At 35.3% G+C, this 17,300-nt stretch overlaps 1 protein-coding gene across 1 annotated transcript in view; it reads left to right on the top strand.

The window, feature by feature from the left end:
* Nucleotides 1–13,792: 13,792 nt before the first annotated feature.
* LOC117781752 (insulin-like growth factor-binding protein complex acid labile subunit) overlaps nucleotides 13,793–17,300 on the top strand; it is a 40,193-nt gene continuing 36,685 nt past the window's right edge. The window contains exon 1 of the mRNA XM_034618570.1: nucleotides 13,793–13,818. The gene's annotated coding sequence lies outside the window, so the exon portion shown is untranslated. The remainder of the gene's footprint in view (nucleotides 13,819–17,300) is intronic.

The following is a 17,300-nucleotide window of genomic DNA, read 5'->3' as shown; positions in this document are numbered from 1 at the left end:
GAGTCCTCATTTTGACAATTCTTATATTTTATTTAACTCAATTGACAATTGCATTAAATTCACACATTCACAAAGTTCAATAGTCGACAATCTCCTGCAGGGCGTTAACTGAGGCAAACCTCCTGCTGACAACTGCTTGAGGCCGCCGTTTGTTTCCAACTGTCAGCTCGTTGTCCAAATGACAAATGGGCGCATTTGCCTTTTGTCAGACAGCGCCATAGATATGGCAGCATCGCGCCAATCGACAGTAAAAATAAACTGTGCATGCCCCAAAAACAAAGCGAAAACAAAAACAAGCCCCAACAAAAGCCGCTTTATGCCACACACGTTGCGCGGCTATAAGACAGTTGCCACAAGGCAGAAGGAGGAGCCTGAGTGAAAAATCGAGCATATAACTTGGCATATTTATTTATTTCTGCACGCCGCCAAAATTGTCAACGTGGATCAATACAAGTATTGACTAGAGAGGGTAACATTGACAATTCACATTGTCATTGTCATCATATCTCAGATCGTGATGTAAACATGACTGCGATATAAACATAAGACGCATCGTATTCTGGCTTAAAGTATCATATTTCTACCCATAATCATAATATGTACAGTTGCTAGTGTTGTTATTGGTGTTGTTGTTGTTTTGGTTGTTGCCATTGAAAATCGTGTGAACATAAAGCTCAAGTCAAGCGCAACTAAATTATATGTGTTTCCACTTGATTTACTTGCTTTAAACTGCTTTCAAGCTGTTTGCCATTTAAACATTAAATTATCACTAATCATTTAATAGAGATAAATAATTACAAGCCCAATTTATTAAGTCATTTGTCAAAATTAATATTAACTAATCATTTTAAAAATAAATATATTTTAATAGAATCATAGCTCGATTAGGGTTGACAAATAAAAAAAAGTATGTAGCTTCAGTTTACTATTTTGTCAATTTAAGGAATGTTTGCTTAATGAAATATTGTTAATAAATCACAGATATGTGCAATAACAAATGCTCTTAATCTGAATGCTGTTTAAGTAAAAATTTTTTGTTTACTTATTCAAAAGCTTTGACCAAAATCAATGAATAGAGTATTTTATTTATTTTACGAAATTTTAAACTTATTTTGTTTTATTTATATATTTTTTAAATTTTTATTTTAGTTTCCGAATATTTTTAATTGTTAAATAAAAGATAACTATGAAATATGAACGGATAAGGAATAATAAATTTATAATTTCAGACTTTATTCTTAACGAGAATACTGTATTTATTTGTCTGATATAAAATTTAAAGAATTAAAGCTGGCTGTAGAGTATCGTCTCGCCTGCAATCTTTTTAAATAGTTTTCAGATTTATTTTATCAGCTGCCATTTGCCATGATGCGTGGATATATGCGTTGACATATTGAAATCACAAAACCATGCCAAAAAATTTGCATTGAAACCGAAAGTTCACAGTGTTTCACAAAGTTAATTACGTTGCGTACAATAAAATTGCCACAAACGAGCTATGAGCTGGCGTAACGTCACGTGCTACTGCAAATTGAACAAATGAAGCGTATTAAGCATACGCAGCGTATGCCGGCAAAGTTTTCGATGGGTCAGTCGTGCTGCACTAATTGCAAGACAGACAACTAAAAATTTATAAAACTCAATTTGCTAATTGCTATCAAAATAATGAAGTCTGCCTGTGAGTCGGCTTGGGGTTTGACCTCAGAGGGGCATCTGAGAGGAATCTAAGAGACTGGGTCTGCTGATTGCAACCATCAAGTATCATTCGAGTAATTTAAAGTGCACTCTTCTCGGCCAGAGAGCGGCTCTTCTGCCTGTTTGAGTTCACAGCAAGCTGTGGATGGTGCAACTGCTGTTGCTACTGCTGCTGATGCTGCAGCTCAAGTTACTGCAGCAATAAAATCAAGCAACAACATGGGCAACAACAAATGAAATGAAAGCTGGCCAAACTTTGCTGTTGCACACGGAGGAGAACGAGTCATACAAATAAAAGTTTAGCTTGAGCTTTAGCTTGATCAAAACTTTACCCTTTGCATTGAGTTTTGGGGCATACCATACTTGAGGTGTTTGCCGAGAACTTAGCTCTATGTATAGTGCTCCCCTCATACCCCTTTTGAAGTTTTCAGTTATTTTTCTCTTGGTACATTGTCCGTTTATGTCTTGTTAAGGCTTTTATATACTTTAGTCCATATTTGGTTTTATACCACACAAGTTTCCCTAAACTGCTTTGCTAACTAATCTTTATTTTGTTTTGTTCAGATGTGATGTGGAATGGCTGCAATCCTTTAAGCTTCTCCAGCAGCGTTTATCAACCCTTAGCCTTATTAATTTCTAACATACGAGTATTTGGCGCTTGTTCAAGTCAGTTTTTCTGACACAGGGAACGTATTCATTAAAAACTTTACTATGAAAATCACAATAAAATGATTAAATGATGGTTTTTAAGAACTTTTATCAATGATAATGACAAGTTTTGAATAATAAAAAAAAAATCTGACTATTATCACTATACTTATTTTAGCGAAATAATAAAACTCTCTTGAAATCAATATTTATGAATAATAATTTTGATTTTTTTGTTTAATCAACATAAAAATCACTTGTTTTTATTCATGGGCTACGGTAGGATTTTTTTTCCATATATTGTGGCAATTCTCACTCAAGTCCAAAAATAAATGGATTGAATATATATTTTTTATTCACTTTGCGATGAATCAAAAGCTTCTTTTTTTTTCATATGTGTACATATAGCTTTAACTCACTGTACGGCATCTCGTATGTTATTGTGTCACACGCTAATTTGATCTAAATTCACGCACTCATTAACTTAAAATATGCACAATGGCAATTTGATTAGGGTAATTTGGCGTTGATCCTCAGCGACGCGTTACCAGTGACACAACAAGAACAATAACAGTAATGTCAATGTCTCAACACGCCAGGACATATAATCTTTAGGGTAATTTGTGAATGGATGTGCCTGCTGGCTGCGTTTATGTTAAATTAATATGCAATGTGGCAGCAGGCAGGGTAAGCAAATTACATCAATAAATTAGGCGGTGACTGGAATAAAAACATTATTACGGGTGGCAGCACTGGCAACAGTGGCTAACAAAGTTAACAAATTTGTCGTCTTCAAAATTATGAGCAATTTCCTAGCACAGAAAGTTGTACGAGAGACAGAAATACTTTGCACTTTGAATAATTGCACGTACGATTCGGGCCTATATTTAACTGGCTAACTGCGAGGAAGACTTCTCCCCCTGAATGCCCTTGGCGTGTTACGTGTTTTGGTAACTTAAAAGCCAAATCTGTTACGCCCACGTTGCTGTCTAGGCCACAATGACGATAAGCGTCGCTAATTTTCGGCAAGTGAATTTAATTTGTTGCCCACCATACGATTCAATTCTCTCTCCTTCTCTCTCTCAAATTCTGAACTGAGTATTTCCGTTATTTTTTTTCCAGAGTTTTGGCATTATGTTGAGCTTACCTTTGTGGTCTGCTCGGCTGGGCGTGTCCTTAATTTCATGCAAAAATATTGTGCTTGTATGCATTTAAGCAAAGCAAAAAGCCCTCGTCTTGGCTCGACTAAAATATACCTGCACCGGGCTATTAAAGTATATTAAAAATCATCAAGAAATATATTTCTCCAGACTCTAGAAAGTAAATGTAGTATTTTTTTTATATTATAAAGAATATCCAATTCTAATTTAAGCTTACAATCAATATTTTTGGAATATATTTCTTAGGATAATAGGTTTGGTTTAATGGAGAATTTTTCAGTAGTTTTGTCGTTTGTTTAATCAACTACGAAATCAAGCAGGAAAAACTAATATTCCCATGGCTATGGGATTAAAATTAACAGTTTCAAAAGCCGACAGAGATGGAACAGAAAAGCAAATGAGTCAGCCGGACGAAGAGAAAAAGAGAGAGAACGAGAGAAAACAGCGCAAAGCATAAAATGTGGCAGCCACAGTGGCAGCTGGACAAAATGGAGCAGGTGAAGCAGCCACGACGAGGCTGCCAAACCAAACGAAACACAGCTCAAAAACACAATACATTTTATACAATAAGTACGAGTGTATGCACGAGTGTGTGTGTGTTGTGTAAGAGAATTGTTGTGTGTGTGTTTGTGTGAGTGTGGCTGTCGCCTGGACTTGTGAATTGTGTTGTAGCTTGCAATGCGAATGAGAACGAACGAAATACAATTTCGGTAAAGTGTAGCGAAAATATTGCGGTAAATACTTTAAATTTAATACAAGTGGCAGGAAAAGTACGCTCAAGGATACTTGGATGTGTCCGTTGCCTGAAAAGTGTTTTTGCCAATATTTTCATAATTAATGGCATGTGCATTGAGTGCCTGAGTACGATGAGCTTATACAATAACAAGAAAATAATTGAAAGCTCACTTGGTTCGCCATCCTCTGAGTGTACTTTGAATTTGTTAAGTGAATGGAATTATTCTTGTGTCTGCGAGAAGCAAATACTTCACAGGGAAAAATATTTAAAAGGCTATTAAAAACAGTTAAAATAAGTAATAATGAATGAATAAATAATTCACTTCATTTAATACTTATTAAGTTAATAATATTAACTGAAAAAACATGTATCAAAAGGATGAAACTTGTCAACTTTAAAACTTTTGAATTAAATTGCATCATAGTGAAAATAGTTTAAAGAGCATTATATGGTATATAATAAAATTATTAAATAATAATTCTAAGGCTCACAAAATCAAGTGGATAAAATCTTTAATAAAAATATAAATAGCTCACTATACTTATTTTAGTATCATTCAACGACTAAATTGCTTTGAATGCACATTAAGACCTTAAATATCCTATTTATCCTTAGAATAATAATAATTTCATAAATAAGAGAGGGTGTATAATTTATGATTAAAATTAATTAAATGACTCCTTTAAATGTTAAATGAATCTGAAGGCCCAGCTATCCTTTTAACTCCCGCTTTTATTTTGTCACAATAAACCTATGTCTTATGGCATAATCGGCAAACTTATTTAATTTATTAAGCGTTAATAAAAATAGCTTTATTATGTACACTTGCCAAGATTCAATTCAGCGTAAAATGTGGTATTTATAATAAGTGATCTCCTGAACTTTGCCGACTTTAAGATGATTTAAATAATTACACGAGAAAATTATTAAAATTTTATAATTGCCTTAAATGGCCGGCAGCATTTAAAACCACAACTCCAACAACAACAGCAACAACATTCATCCAACATCTACGTACAATAAAAACAGCAGTAACCACAGCAAGAAGAACAACAACAGCAGTAAGAACAACCACGAAAAGGACGCAGGATGATGAACGCAGGACAAAGCCATCGTTGTCGCTTATCTATGTGCATAAGTTATGAGTCAGAGCCTCGGTCGAACGCTCTTCGTTAAAACGTGTTCAGTGTCACGCTGAGACATGGCCCCGCTCGTGGCCGAGCTCCACCCACACCCGAGCGACGGCTCATGGCCGAAGGCCAGCACTTGCTGTCAATTTGAAAGACCATTTCACGTGGCGTGTGTCCAACAGGATAGCAACGTAGCGAAATAAAATGTTAACTTGCAAAAGGGAATACATTAACACATCTTTACAATTAAGGACATGAAGGAGAGCAGCAGCCACAGCAGCAAAGCACTACTACACTCATTCACAAGCTGCAAAAGTCCCCAATGCACTTACGAGCTTCAAGACAGTCAAGTCGTCCTGTACGAACACCACTTCGCGTCAAGCTAAAGCTCCTTTCGGCCCAAGGCGCCAACGCATATACAATTTAACATACAAAGTAGATGAAGAGAATGGCACAGAGAGAAAGGAAAAGAGATAGAGAAAAGACTGACTCGCATTATGCAGAGTCGATTCAAGTGACCGCAAAACGAGCCGGCACTTATGTAGCCATGCAATGAGCCAGGACTTCTCCGCCTGACCGCATCCCACAACAATACGAACTTATAGATGCATCTATAACTTGGTGTTTCTGTGTTTGTTTTTGAGATTTTTGTTGCAGCCAAAGAGGCGTTAAAAATGCAGCAAAGCATGTCATGTACCCCGAATATTCATGCATCCTTGCAGCTTCTGCTATTGTGTTGCCTTCTCCTCCTTTAGAAATATGCTTCCTGCTTACCTATTACTTTATTTTTCTTGCTCGCATAGTTAATTTTTTACATATATATTTTATCCAAGAATTATGTGCAAGTACTTACATTTAACAACAAAAATAAGTTACAGAACGCTACTGGCCTCTGAGAAAAATATAAACCTTTTGCTAGGATGATATTTTTCGATATTTATACTTAACAAGAAAAAATAGCTGCCGTCAAAAGCTGCTTAAAGTGCTTAATATAAGTTAAGCTCTTTGTTGCACATCTTAAAACAATTTTTGATTTAAAATTTTAAATGAGTAAATGTGGGAAAAGTAAAAAGATATTTCAACCTTACAACAACGATAAAAACTGCAATAATTATACCCTGAGCCCATTGAAAATGGGCAAAAAAGGGTATAATGTGTTTGGCAGAATGAATGTAACAGGCAGAAGGAGGGGTGGCAGACCCCATAAAGTATATATATTCTTGATCAGGATCAACAGCCGAGTCAATCTAGCCCTGTCCGTCTGTCTGTCCGTCTGTCCGTCTGTCTGTCCGTCTGTTTGAACGCGTCGATCTCAGAGACTGTAAGTGCTAGAGACTTCAAATTTGGAATGCAGGTTTGTGAATACCATACGCAGGTCAAGTTTGTTTCCAATTTTTGATGCCACGCCCCCTTCGCCCACAAATTGAAAAATAACGATTTACAGGCGCAATTTTTGACATAGCACTCCCTAACTGCACAATCAGTTGAGAAGTATGCGTATTAAACGACCCTGAAAATTACAAAGCGATTGACCCATAAATAAAGAAGTTATTTCGGAATTTAGATTTAGTTGAATAATTACATTTGGATGGCAAATCAAACGTGCGAGCGAGACAGCATGTTCACGTTTGTATGCAAGGCGCGCACAAACACAGTAAGAAATAGTACCAATTTTCTTTTGGGCTTCGATTTCAAGTACTATATGACCTAGAGACTTCAAATTTGGAATGCAGGTTTGTGAATACCATACGCAGGTCAAGTTTGTTTCCAATTTTTGATGCCACGCCCCCTTCGCCCACAAATTGAAAAATAACGATTTACAGGCGCAATTTTTGACATAGCACTCCTAACTGAACAATCAGTTGAGAAGTATGCGTATTAAACGACCCTGAAAATTTCAAAGCGATTGACCCATAAATAAAGAAGTTATTTCGAATTTAGATTTTGTTGAATAATTACATTTGGATGGCAAATCAAACGTGCGAGCGAGACAGCATGTTCACGTTTGTATGCAAGGCGCGCACAAACACAGTAAGAAATAGTACCAATTTTCTTTTGGGCTTCGATTTCAAGTACTATATGACCTAGAGACTTCAAATTTGTTATGTAGGTTCCTGGATACCATACGCAGGTCAAGTTTGTTTCCAATTTTAGGTGCCACGCCCCCTTCGCCCACAAATTGCACAAAACGATTTACAGGCGCAATTTTGACATAGCACTCTAACTGAACAATCAGTTGAGAAGTATGCGTATTAAACGACCCTGAAAATTTCAAAGCGATTGACCCATAAATAAAGAAGTTATTTCGGAATTTAGATTAAGTTGAATAATTACATTTGGATGGCAAATCAAACGTGCGAGCGAGACAGCATGTTCACGTTTGTATGCAAGGCGCGCACAAAGACAGAACTAATAAGTACCCATTTTTTTTTTGGTACCAAATAAGAATTAAGCGATAAGCAAAAATATTATCGATATCATGTAATGGAAATGTTATTGTATAATTTATGTATATACAAATATACAATTTGATTAAAATATAATTGTGTTAATATATAAATATGTATTTTTGCATGGCAAAAATCAGCAGAAGCTGATAGCTATGTATGTATGAAATTGCATGAGAGAAATAGCGATCATTTTGCAGCACTACTCTTGCATCTTTGCCGAGCACTGAAAGCTGCAAAATAATAATTTTAATTATTAATATTTTCGATTCCTTACACATATATATAATAAGTATCTGCTTATTATCGTTGTAAAAAAAAACTTAGCATTTTCCGCTTTAAGAATCTCATAAAATTAGACATTGCCTTTTATTTCAAATTTCGCGCACTGCAGTAGCCTTTGGCAGGCTTGAATTTGTTGCGTAAGTGGGAGAGAGTGAGAGAGGAAAATGGGTGCTGCCAGATTGCAGGCTGAGCAAAGTTGTAGTTTGTGGCTACTCTTGACACACGCTACATCGATTGCAAGCGATTACGATTACGACTTGCGATTTACCAATTTATCAATTTCTAATTAATTTTAAACAAGTTTATTATATTAAAGTTTATTATATTAAACTTATTTAAAATTAATTAGAAATTGATAAATTGGTAAATCGCAAGTCGTAATCGTAATCGTAATCGAGTGATGTATTAGTTCAGTGAGGCATTAATAACGTAGTCTGCAGTGATAAGCACAGTGACTTCAGAAAACCGAAAGTTGTTCATAGTTTCGCGTGTGTAATTTTTGATACCCTGAGCCCATTGAAAATGGCCAACAATCAACTTTTATAAAAGAGTACATGGGCTCAGGGTATCCTACTGTCGAGCGTGCTCGACTGTAGCCGCACCTCACCGCGAGCGAAGCGAGCCGGGGGTAGGCGAGCGAAGCGAGCAGGGGGCGGAGCCCCCTTGTTTTTGTTAAGAGAAGGAAAGTCTCAAAATGTATATGCAAACTTTTAGCTGATTGGCATTGTTTGGGTATTCGTATATTTGTATTTATATTTATTTAAATCCCTATTTTAGCACAACAAGCATATCCATAATTAGTAATTGAAGAATATTATTTATAAAGAACATTGAAATTTAAAATAAATATAAATATACTTTTTTTCTAATTCAAACTCAAATCTTGACATTAATAAACACTTATGGATCAGAAATTAGTTGATAAGTTATTATTATATGCTTAAAATTTCACAAAGAATAGATTGCTGTATTTTTCAAATATTTTTTACCTCTGAGCCCAAACATTTTAATCATTTAAATTGTGGATTTCCAAATATATTATATATTTTAAATATAATTTCCTACAAAGCAAGCTCTGTAGAAGTAATATTTTTTTACACTCTGCAAAAATTTGGCAAGCTAGCAAGTCTGATTTTAATTTTTTAGAAATCTTTTGGCAGATGTTGTCTTTTGTTTTGGTGTTGACCACAACAGCCGCAAGTGCTAAATTGTGCAGTAAGAACTTCTTTTTGTTGCCAGCAAATAAATTCAATTAATGCAAAAAATAAAAAAAAGGAAAAATTAAAGGAAAATGGTTGCCAAATATATTCACATTGTTCCTGACATATCAGACATTAGGGCTTGTGGGTGTCTTGCACAAAAATATTGAATGTGTCTAAAATTTCATGAAAACTTGGCTGCCTGTCTGCTTGGCTGGCCATTTTGGCTATCTCCGGTCAGTTACAGTTTCAGGATCGGGTGCCAGCATATCGATTGGCATTTGCCGATGGCCGCAAAAGTTTGTTTACCGTTGCTTGGTCATTTTACAATCAGTAAAAGGCAAAACTTTTCCACAATATTTATGTCCGTTACACACTTAAACTCTTGCTCACACACACACACACGCATATGGAACAGAACAGTTAGCACTTTCTAATGCATTGGTGACCCCAATGTTCCCAAAAAATTTGGCTCGTGCCTGTAACTGATTTCTCTTTGGCATCAACGTTGGTAAAATCTGCATAGAGTGACAATAATTTAACATGAATTTCGTTTTAAATAAACGTCATAGATTTTGCTTAAAGACCTGGCCTATATACTTACCGAGGCACAGCAATATTTGTTCCCCAGGCAATCCAAGACTATCCATTAAATGACCCTCGTTGCCAGTCAAAATTGGCCGGCAATACATTGATGGATGTGTAAGGTATAAGCCCCCTCTGCACTCCCACTTATTTTTCCTGCAGCCATAGGTTCTGTCTAAACTTTTCAATTAGTAATTTTAATCATGATACTGACCAGCAGCTTCCCTTTAAGCCACCAAGCCATCATTCACTTAACTCTCACCCAAAGCACAATGCATAATTTGTGCCACAAAATGCACAAAATTTTATTGTTGCTTTTGTGTGTTTGGCTCTGTGTTTTTGTGAGAGAGATTGGTTTGTTTATTTGCGGAAATAGAGCGCAACGTTGATTCAAAATGGTTTCGTGTGATTTGGGTCAGACAAACAAATGCAAATTTATTTTAACTTTATCGAGCTTAACGGACGAAATTTGATTATCACTAATATAAGAGTAATTTTAATTAGCAAACTGCACGACTTTTTTTTTAATTTGTTATTAAAAATACAAAAGAAAATATTGAAAAATAATAAATTTATTTAAAAATTCAAGAAACCGGCATCGGTTTTGGAACTACTACAAATTTACATTTAAATGAATTTAGGGGCCAAACCGTGATCAATATGACATTCCGCTCGAAAATCAGTTGAGTTTTAATAAAGTTATGGCAGTTTAAAGTTTGTGAGACGTTGGATGACATGATTTTTAACAAAAATTTTAAACGTCTCAGCATCAAACGAATAGTAGTGTTATTTTATACTTATAACTATATAAGGAGTCGATTAAAAGTGAAAAGCTTAGATTTACTAATTTCATTTGTCTTTGTTATAAAATCAAAAAAGTTTTTTATTTATGCTATTTGAAAGACCGAGTTTATAAGTATGTTGGCTTGGTTTTTCTTATACGACTTTACCACATCCTTCATATGTATTCTTCATATACATATATGTCTCAGCCAGCTCAAAAACGGTAGCTCAGATCAAACCCAATAATTAATATCATATCCATCACCTTACATGTGGCGTCAGTTCGTGGCAAATTCATTCAAGTTTGGTTGCTATTGAATAAAGTTTGCTTTACTTTATTTTACTTTTGCAAAATATTTGCACAAATACAAATTCCATTTCAATTTTGGGCCATTAGTGTCGCCGTTTAAAGTAGCAGAAAAAAGTTTTGTTTTCACGCTTTGGCATTAAAAGAAAACAGTCAAAGCAAAAAAAAAAAAAAAAAAAAAAATAGAAAGGAAAGTAAAGAAAAGAAAAAAAAAAGTGGCAACAAAGTTTTTCAGTTTGTCTGCAATACCCCGCAGCTGATTCAGCTCCATCACCGCATCTCCCTACACATTTCATGGCTTGTTTTTTGCGTAGCCATTTTTCAACTTTAGCCATTTTGCAGCTTTTGTTTGTTTGCACAAGAAAAATTAAAGGAAAATAACAGCAGTAATGAAATTGAAATAACTGCCGCCCACGCGTTGACTTTGCCAATTGAAATGAAATTTCATTTGCCATATGTAGAATTATTTTTTACTATTTGCTTTTATGACAAAGTTAAAGATGAAAAAGTTTAATATTTGTTGACCATTATTTATTTTTAACTTAAATGGAATAAGTAGGTAATACCTTTTGACTTTAGATCCCTGCAAAGTTTAAAACAATTATTAATACATAAAATAATTATTATTTGATTAATTTTTTTTATTTTGCTATAAATTTAATTGTTACACTTAAAATATATATTTTAATTCTTTGTTTGGTAAAAGCTTTGCATGCAGAAGTACTCAGCACTTGTTAACATTTTAGTAGAACAACAAGTTTACCAATACTTTTTATGATTATCCATTATATCCATATTATATATTTATATTTGAAAATGTATGGTTTTCCATGTATGCAATGTTTATACATGTTATTGTTAGACTTTGTCAAAACTGCAACTATGCAACACTTTGTGACTTTTACTGCAAAATAGTTTCTTGGGCGTAGACCACAAGTAGCACCACACAATGCTCTTTAATTTAATTAAAAATATAGTTTTTACATGTTTTTTTTTCTTTTCATTTTTGGCTTCTTGCTGTTTGCCAAAAAACTTTGCGATGTAAAAAATATGACTAACGATGTGCAGAAGTGGTACCACACTCACTTTTAACGCCCCCAAGCGGACGCATACGCAGCAGACACGCCTACAATAAGCTCCCTAAGCCAACTAGCTAGCTAGAGCAAAGGCTGCAGCTTTCATCTGCCACATCGTATTTGTTGTTTTTGTTGTTGTTGTTGCTGTATACAGTGGGTCATGTGGGTCAAGTGGGTGGGTCAAGTATTAGAACTGTGAGCTGGGCAAGGGTCGGCTTAGGGTCTCTGTTGTCCTGGCATGGGTTAAGTGGTTTTTAATGAAAGTTAGAAGCCGCTTTAATGCAACTTGTTATTGCTAATTGTGTTATGGAGAGACCACGTAAGCCACTTTCACACCCTTACCCCTCCACCTAACCCGACGTAGTTTTAAAGCTTTTGCTACAAAATTTTCAGCATGATTCAACTAAATGCCAAAGTTAGTCCGGCAAAAGTTGATACATTAAATGGATAAGTAGTACTTAAAGGTAGTATGCCTAATTGTTCTGAATAAGGTCATTAAAAAATAAATGATAATGACTGTAAAGAGCGACTTAATAAAAAGCGCATAATTTATTTATTTATTAAGTTCGTTGTTAACTATTAACAGTGTAAAGAAAAAAAAGAAAAAAAAAAAGTCAGGCATAATTTCGAAATGTCTTTTTGACAATTGCCTTTGTTCAATTTAAGATTCGTTTGCTTTATTGGGTATTATGCTCTGTCACACTGTTGTAAATATATTTGTTTTTCTTTTTATATTTTCTCCATCCCGACGTACCCCACTTCTCGTGCTTTCTGTCTGTCTCTCGTGCTCTCTTCGGCTTTGTTGTGGCGCTTTTATTTAGCATAGCGCGTTTTTTGCTGCCACTTTTTCAGTTGATTTCCTGACCCCTGGCTTCCTGATCGGAATTCTGTATTTCCGTTACGTCCATTACGCTTTTAAATGCGAACTCTCGCTTTGTTCAACGTCCTTTTATACAGTTCTTTCCACTTGTTTATTATTGTGGCCGCTGGCGAACTAAGTTGAGCGGTGGGAAAACTCTAGATATGCAATGTTTTGGCGTGAGTTTTGGTTATAGCAACATAAACAAATTTTCTTTTGATATATTTAAAAATATTTGAATTTATTTTGGTCCGGAAATTTAATTTTCTTTGATTGAGTAACAAATTAGTAACAAAATGCAATCCTTTTCTTATACTCTTATTATGCCCAAATTCCAACTAAGTACCTAAGTATCTGAGTCCATGTAAGTGCGTTTGATCCTCTCACTCGGTGTCTCTTTTAATGCTTAACTAACCCGACAGTGTCATAATTTAGACCCCAAAATTAATTTACTTTGCCATTGTAGCTGTACTGTGTTATACATTCATCTTCCGTTCCTCTTTTTCCCCCTTTGCTTATCTCAGCATTGGCTAGGGTTTTTCATTTCCCGACAGATTTGCTGCTCAACGCTCAGTGATTTTAATTAACATTTCTGATTTTGTGGCTTAGCTGTGTAAGAGTGTGTGTTTTGCTTTTTATTAGCACACCTGTGCACAGGTGACACACAATCTTATCCAATGTGGCAGGGATTTAACTTTGTCTGAGGCTGCCCTTGTCTCAGACTAATTAATTGAATTGCTACTTGTTTAATTAGCTGTGCATGTCTTTATGATTAAGTTTTTCGTCAAGAGTTAATGCCTTAATAAAACTTAATTAATGCATATTTTTAATGCGAAATAATTTCATTACAGAATCAAATTAACTCGCACCTAGTTCTTTGGGCTTCAATAAACTCAACAAAAATCGAGGTAAGTTGCAACTTCATATCACAGCCACTTACCGATGACGTCATATCGCATCTTCTATTTCATCAGCTTCATTTTTTAGGATCCCTCAATAGATTTATCTATTTTCATGGAACTCAACTCGACTGACAGTTGTCATTGCTTTGACAGCTTCATTCAATCATCAATCCCAGCTTTACATATATTATTTTTGAAATATTTTCTGCTATTTCTTGAGTACTTTTTTTTGGCTCAAATATTTTTGACTGATTTTTTGCTGTTATTATAGAGCATGAAATATGCATTCGCTTTGTACGTTGCTTTTGTTGTGGAACAATAGTATTTGAAGGGTTTATTGTTTATGTATATATTTAAAATTTATGAAGGCATTTATTAGTTATTTGCTATTGGCATTTGTAAATTTTATTTAAAACCTAGAAAGTCGATATGGTCAAGGATGAAAATGTATACTTTTTATCTATGATATATGAAAAAATTTAGATCAATTGCCTACTCCTTTAGGGCAGAGCTATGTAATACCATACTGACTGGGACTAAGTTGTTACACTCGCAGATCAAGGGTGAAAATATTTCTCGAAGTCCTGAGAACATAATTCACCTTTAATGCTATGAGCCCTGGTAGATTTTGCTTCTTGGTCAGCAGTAAAAAGGGTGCCAGCAATCAAGCTTGTTCAACAATCTGCTGACCATAGCTCAAAGGCAGCATTTGGACAAGAAAAACCCAGAAATTGAAACAAGCAAAATCAAAGTGAAATTCAATCCAACAAGGCAGAAAACAACTGCCGGCTAAAAGTTAAGCAGAATGTGGCACGGTGTGTGGGTGTGTTTCGTTATCCTTAATCAAACATGTGTATGAGGAATCAAATTATGAGACGAAACACATGCACATAAGTATGCTACAGTATATTGCAACAGCAGCAGGACTAGCAGGACCTGGGCTACGATTTGCCTGCTTGCCTAACTGCTGAAGTTGATAATGATAAAAAGGGCCTGATAAAATGCGCCTGGGAAATGCCTTAAAATGAATGCCAAAGACGTAACGTAGAAGACGACGGAGTCAGAAGCAAAATAAATTATGAAAAGAATGTTGAACACGCATGTGCATAAGGAAAGGAGCGAAAGACCTTGCATATATAAATAAATATGTATGTGTGTGCGTCCCACGCTCTGTAATTAATTTGATTTCATTCATTCAAGTCAAGGAAATGTAAAGGACCCCAGCAAAAGACAGTTAAATTAATTGAAAGAAAAATGGTGAAAGAAAGAAAGAAAGAAATTTGCGATCACCATTCATTCATAATTTCCAACAAGCTCACGCTTAAAGCTTACTGAAAAACTGAAATGTGTGTGTGAGAGTGTGTGAACTTGCTGTTTGGCGAAAAACAAGAGCTAGCGAACGCCCCATAAAACGTTTCGACATTGGTAATAAACCGCTCACTTGCAGTTCGCAAATCCAGCTTGAGTTCCATTGTCACCTCCACCTCCTCCAACTTCTTCTCCACCCCCTTCTGCTGTCAGTGTCTATTTGGTAGTACGTAGCGAGTGTCCTGAACGAGGTTAAGAGCTTAATGAGAGCTGGCTGGCAAGGCAGTCTGCAGTTGACATATGATATTTTTATGTGCCACACAGTGTTCCCACCAACACGAGTTTGCTATTAACAGGAATGCAAACTGATGTCCCACTATAAGGTAAATGCTAAGGCGTCATCCTACTTGTAATTAGTAAAACGAATCCACATTTAAATGTGCCACCTTTTTCGGTCCTTTAATTCGCTTCGTATTCTGGAACTACAATTTTCTAATTGACAAGTCATGTTACAATTATTTAACTGGGGAATTTTCGGTTAAACAAAAAGGGAAACAGACACGCTGGGAGTTTATTAGTTTGGTTTAATAACACAGTAATCACTTTAAAGCTGCAGCTAGTTTATAACCATAAAATTTAATTTGATTCCAAACTTATCATTTGAAAACGTTGGCTAATTTTTACTGATTTGGTTTAGCTTGTGTTTTTATTTGATGTTTGCATACTCCTTTTACAAATTTGCTACTCCTCGGTTCTTTGTCAATTAGTCACAACAAGCCAACAAGTTATGCAGTTGACATTGCTGACGTTGATGTTGTTGCTGTTGCTGTTTTCACATCAGGCATCAGGGAGCGTGACAAACAACATGTAAATACTGTCAACAATCGCACATAGATACATACGTGCTCCCTCCAGTTTTACTTGGACTAGGGATGAACACGTGCTCGCGTTATTCCCGTGACACGAAAGAGCACGATACTACGAAGAATATTTTTGAAAAGAAAACATAAAAAATAATGATAAAATAAAGTAATATAGCAATAAATATTAATCTTACTAAATACATAAAAAAAATATGCCCTTTAATAGATTTGCTCCAAACTAATGGACAGAAATTTAGCCATACATGTTTCACCGTGATTCAAAAGTTTATTTCCCAGGGTGTGTCTAAATTGTATGGGTTTAATGAAAGCCCCGTTGCCTTTAGATTTATCCTTAAAACTGTACGTGAATAGTTAGTCAATATTTGATTGACACGTTTTGAACTAACGACTTTTGTGGTCAAAAAATTTACGAAAAAAAAACCTGTCATATGCAGACTACATGATGTGTGTATATATAAAGTAACAGTAATAGTTATATCAGCTTGCAGAAAAAATATAACAAGAATTTTAATGTTTTCTCCAATTTTCAGATTTAATAAAGAATAATAATAGTCTGCATTATACTATAACATAATTAAATACATTAAAATATATTTTGAAATTATTTGTATATTTAAAACAGTTCAGGGGTTCATCCTGAACCCACATTAAAGTATTTCGTTAGTCACGGACCCAGCTCTAGCCTCTATTTACAGACTCACAGATACACACATACACTTACTCGAATACGTATGTGAATAATCAGAGCTGTGAGTGACCGTTGTAGCATTTAGCGAACTACAACTCTGTTTGGCATTGTTAACCGCTTCTGACCATTGTTAAGCTACCTGCTATATTTGCCATAGTTGATGACATTAATTGTTGCATTTTGCTTCTAGAATTTTTTTTCTCCCATTTGTTTGTTTATTGTGTAATTTTTACGGCACGTCAAGCACGTCGGGTGAGTTTTCATTACCTCTTACTTTTACCATTTACTCGTTGTCGTTTTGCCGGATTGAATTGCAACAACACAAGCTGAGCCGGCAAGGGCGAGCAGGTCGTCGTCTGCTCCTGTTGCCTGGAATATCAATTTCGTTTATACGCGCTCTTGATTTATTAGTCAAGAGTTGGCAGCAGCAATTTAGTGACTGGGGGATTCGCTTAGTTAGACAGTTTTAATTAAATTTTATTTAATAATTCATTATGCAGCGGCGACGATGCCGCTGGGAGTTCATGAGTTGCCAAAAATTTATGACGAAAAGTGTGTTGCATATTTTACGGACAGATTTTTCCCCACTGGCAGGTGGAGGTCGGTTG

Source organism: Drosophila innubila (assembly GCF_004354385.1).
Source record: "Drosophila innubila isolate TH190305 chromosome 2L unlocalized genomic scaffold, UK_Dinn_1.0 4_B_2L, whole genome shotgun sequence".
In the NCBI taxonomy this organism is placed as follows: domain Eukaryota; kingdom Metazoa; phylum Arthropoda; class Insecta; order Diptera; family Drosophilidae; genus Drosophila; species Drosophila innubila.
Note: the sequence above shows the minus strand (reverse complement) of the source record. Positions and strands in the feature narration are given on the sequence as shown.